Genomic DNA, 4,992 nt, shown 5'->3' on the forward strand with positions numbered 1-4,992 from the left:
GTGGGGGAAAAAAAACAAGTTATTAAACGTTAGTTATGAGGCACCACAGCCATCTCCACATCACAGGCAACAAGCTCCAGACCCCTGGGGCCTGAACAAGCATTGCTTAGCGACACCCTTATTCCGATACACCCCTGTCACTACATCCAGCTCCTCCCCCCAAGTCCCAGCTTTCTCCCTTCCAGATCCACCCCATGTCTAGCTCCAGCCTGGAGATTCTGACTTCATATGTTGAGACCTCCAGACCCACTGCCATCTCCTGCCTCCCCCATTTCCACACCTATAGATCTAGTTCCAAACCATGGCTCCTATCCCAGCTATGCCTAGCATGGGTCCAATCAAGTAGCTCCAGCCTCATCTGGGTCTCCTGAATATAGAAAAGTGGAGCAGAGGGAAACAGGGCAAAAAGCCAGTCACATGCCAGCTGACTCAGATTAGCACTGATCATGTAGTTTCTGCACTGGTCCAGTCAAAGGAAGGCCAGAATCTGAAGTCAGATACACCATCAAATGAAGATGCCCACATGACTAAGTCATATCACAAAAACCAAAAGTATGAGAGGCCAAGACAGTATGTCTCCCATCAAATCAACCATTAGAGAACAGAAGTGTTCTCTAATGAGAATTACTTAGATGAATCCCTGAACACATAATTTAAAAGAACAATATAAACTTTATCAAAGTGTTCACGTTTTTTAAATATATAAACAAGCACACCATTGAACTTTACCAGGATAATAATAAATGTCCAAGTGACAGAGAAGAAAACACCATTGTAAGAAGAATGAAATGCTGAGGGTAATTCAGGATCTTAAAACTGAATTCAGGAATGAGATAGATATATTAAAGAAAATTCAAATTGAGTGAAGTTGGGATTGAAAACCCAATAATTCAATTAGGAAACTCAAGAGAAAGCTTGTAAATAGAATGGATCAAATAGAAGATACAATCTGAAGACTTGAAGACACAGTAGAGCCAAAGAATATAAAAAAGTAAATATATATATATATATAACGCAGGAAAGAAACATGCAGAATCTGTGAGCTACCATGTGAAGACCAAGCCTTTGAGTTATAGTTACAGGTGAGGGAGAAGTACCCCAGGTCAGCGTGATAGAATAGATCTTCAACAAGATCACAGAAGAAAACTTTCAAACTAAGGAAGAACATGCACCTATGTGTACATACACATACATACACATACATGTACAAGTTGTTAGGTACTGGCAATCTAGCTGATTCCATGGAGCAATGAGGTCATGGGATTTAGAGGAATACCTACTCCCACCAGCTTTACTAAACCAGCATAATTCCTGAGTATTCAAGTGCTTGTCTTTATACTTAGCGAGAAGGGTAGCTCTCATCCCTCATCAAAAAAGCTTGTCTTTGCAGAAGACAGACGCTGCTACAGAAAACCCAACTAGCTAAAGTGCAGAAAACAATTGATTGTGGAGTACCGAGCTCCAGTGACTAAATCTGTACCATAACTCCTGCATCTAACCATCAGAGAACACTGTCTAAGACAGAGAGGAAAGAGTCTTAAGAGTTTAAGGACCAGGAAAGAGGGGTTGAAAGATTGTAAGAACAGGAAGATCAGGACGTCTGCAGTGAGATTGTATCTCCTAGAAATGACGGTGAAGCTCCACCTAGTACACCTCAACAGTATGGCTGCCTGAACTCCCAGAAAAAGGACAACAGCAATAGATACGCTTATGAGGAAATCTCATGGGGTCTGAGACAAAGAGCTACAGGCAATTAAGGAATGCTAAGAGAGGGAGAATTCGTCTTCCCCAGGGATGAGTTCCTGCCTTGGCTATCCAATACAAATGGTCAGTCCTGAAACCGAGTGTGTATACACATACTTGGAACACTGGACATAAACACATGTAACAAGTAAGAACTGAACAGAAAGAGGCCATGCATTTGTGACAGTGGAATGGGAGGGTTTGGAGTAAAGAAAAGGAATAGAAAATAATGTAATTATATTTTAGTTAAAGAGATAAAATTTATGCATAAATCACCTTGTTATTATCTTAACATAAAGCATAGGATTTTTAAAGGTTAGATCAGGAAACTCTCCAGCTGAGTCCTTTAAGGACCAAACGCAAAACACCACATTAGTGGTGAATTCTCGGATCTGTCTTCCAAGGGTATGGGAAACAAAAGTCACTTGCAATACAAGCTTAGTTTGAAATACTTCCAGAGTGTGGATTTTTCTCTTCTGCCATTAAGAGTTGTCTGGTTATCTGGTTTTAAAGGATAGCGTTAGTGATTCGTAATGATATTTCTAAGTAATTTATAATGGTCAGATTTTCCCACTCCTTTTAAAACATGAGTCTTTATCACATTCTTATTTAGTTGTTTTCTTTAGCATGAGACAAAATCAAGTAATTAACGTAACTTAACCATGCAGAGTTAACAGGTTTCAGGATAAAAAGCCACAGAGTTTGGGAAGCAGAGAGATCCCCGTGTGCACCATGTATGTTGTGTTAGACTCTGGTGCCCACTCCTGCCCGCAGCATTGCAATGACAGTAAGGATTCTTAATAGTTGTGCTGAGTTTTTGTCGACTTGACAGAAACCTATAATCTAGAGTCACCTGGGAAGAAGGAACCTTAATTGAGGAACTGTGTCTTTAAGATGGTCACGTTGGCATGTTTTGGGGCGGTATTTTCTTACTGATTGGTGTGAAAAGGCCCAGCCTATTGTGTGTGGTGACAGCCCTGGGGAAGGCGGTCTTGATTTGAATACGTAAGCAGCCCAGTCAGCCATGATGAGCAAGCCTGAAAGAAACATTTCTCCATTGCCTCTGCTTCAGTTTCTGCCTCCAGGTTCCTACTTCGGTTTCCCTTGGACTGTAAACTGTAACCTAAAAAAATCCTTTCCTCTTCCAACTTGCTTTGGGTCATGGTATTGATTACAGCAATGGGAAGCAAACTAGGGCGTTAGTTATATCATTTAAGTCCCATTACTGTCAGGAAAATTATGTGATATTGGGAAGCAGCCAGTAAAGATTCCTCCATATTAACTCATGGGATTTGGTTTGCTGTTTACTAGGTATTTTATGATCATGTAGAAGAAGATAAATATTTCTGTCTGTTGAAGATTCAAATAATTTATGTATAGGAGAAGTAATCACAAGTTTTACGACTTATAGCTATGTTGAATGCTCCAAGCTTTATATTAACCCAGTAATCTTATTACATTGTTATAAAAATGAGCTTGTGTATATTGATATATGGTTACTCAGATACTCCTTGATCTAATTTAGCATCCTACTATAACCCACATTTTAGGGCAAATGTCTCACCTCTTGCATTACTCACAGGTTAACTTTGGCCACCCATCTTGGTATGAGAGAGACCAGCAATAAAGAGTAAAGGAAGAAGTTTAATCATTATGTTGGAAAGAAGAACAAAGTAAGGGTCCAGCGACCCCAAGATCATCTTCAAGGTACTAAAATGTGATTAAGATTTATGTGGAGAAGAACTACAGAGAGAGGAAAACGGAGTCTTTAAAATGAAACACTGTAGTCAAGGTGTTGTCTGGTTGATCACTGTCTCAGTTCTGGTTCTGAAAATTGATCCTAAAGTTGTTATTGATCTCATCGCTTGATGGGAATGGTATGATTCCCATGAGATGATTATTTTTGTTGCAGGATATATTCTCATATTCATGAGAACCATATTGTCAGTATTGTCAATATGAGCTATATTCATATTCATAATTGCTCCCATTCAGGTTAAGCCTACAGGCTCAATAGTTGCCTGTGGGTAGCTCCAATCCAATCTCACAAAGACATTGATGGATCAGTCCTGCTACCCCTGAAATCCAGTGTCACCAAGGAGGAAAGTTATGGATGCAAACAGTTGCAAGATGTGCTGACGACAGTGCCATTCCCTTAGCCAGCTTGGTCATTAAAGGCTGGGTAAAGTTTCTGAGACATTTCTTAGGTTTGCATAGAAGTAATGACTCTATTCTTTGGAAGACTGAGTTCACCATTCTGTTTTAGAGGCCAAGATCATAAGGCAGACCAGCAACTTGATCATCTTCCAAAGGCCTCATTTCCAAAACTGTTCACATTTGGGTTTTAGCATGTCAGTTTGGGGGGCACGAACATTCATTCCATAACAGTGGAGTTTGTGTTTATTTCCACTTTGGTGACTATAAAGTGGCTATGAACCATTATACATAGGATTTATATCTTAGTCTAGGTCTTTTATTATTCATTTTTTGTAGCTCTAGTAAGTAACAGATTAATGTGGAATGGGCTCCATAAGGTCAGGCCCCTTTCTATTTGTTCTTACACAATAAGAGTAATCAGTTGGCTGGAACTTCATTTGAACCCAGGTTCCGTCCTTTTTGGCTTCCCTTCTTTGATCATTTTTTCTGCAGTTATTTAGGAAGCCACTTCTGCTTTTAGGTTGTTTAATATGTTCAATATACACATTACTTTTCTTGACAAGACTCTTACCCTTAATTTGTTTGTTTACAACAATGCCAATAGCATCTTGGGTATCACTGCAGCCACTGAAAAGTTTGTGGAGGCATTCCTCTTCAAATGGTACTCTCTACTGTCTACTGTCTACTCTCTACTGTCTACAGCCTCACCCTTCTTCCAGATTCGTCTGCACATGGCTGCTTCCCCCAAATCCCATAGAACATAAAGCAGGTGTCTCTCCTCTTTTTCTTTGTGTTGTCATTTTGGGAATTTCCTGGAAGGTGGTGGTTCCCACACAATAATTGTGTGAACATATTTTTATCTCTCTCAAGCAAATGCCTAGGGGTCATGTTACTAGGTCATATGCTCCATGTGTAGCCTTTATGATAAACTACCAAACTATTTCAAAGTGGCTATTGCTTCAAAAATTTCTACCAGCAATGTACAGATGAAAATTCTAATGTTTCACATAGCCTCTGTAGGTTCCTGGATTGCAGCATTATCTATCTATCTATCTATCTATCTATCTATCTATCTATCTATCTATCTATCTA

Source organism: Psammomys obesus, unplaced genomic scaffold (genome assembly GCF_907164565.1).
Source record: "Psammomys obesus unplaced genomic scaffold, mPsaObe1.curated_primary_1811, whole genome shotgun sequence".
Lineage (NCBI taxonomy): Eukaryota > Metazoa > Chordata > Mammalia > Rodentia > Muridae > Psammomys > Psammomys obesus.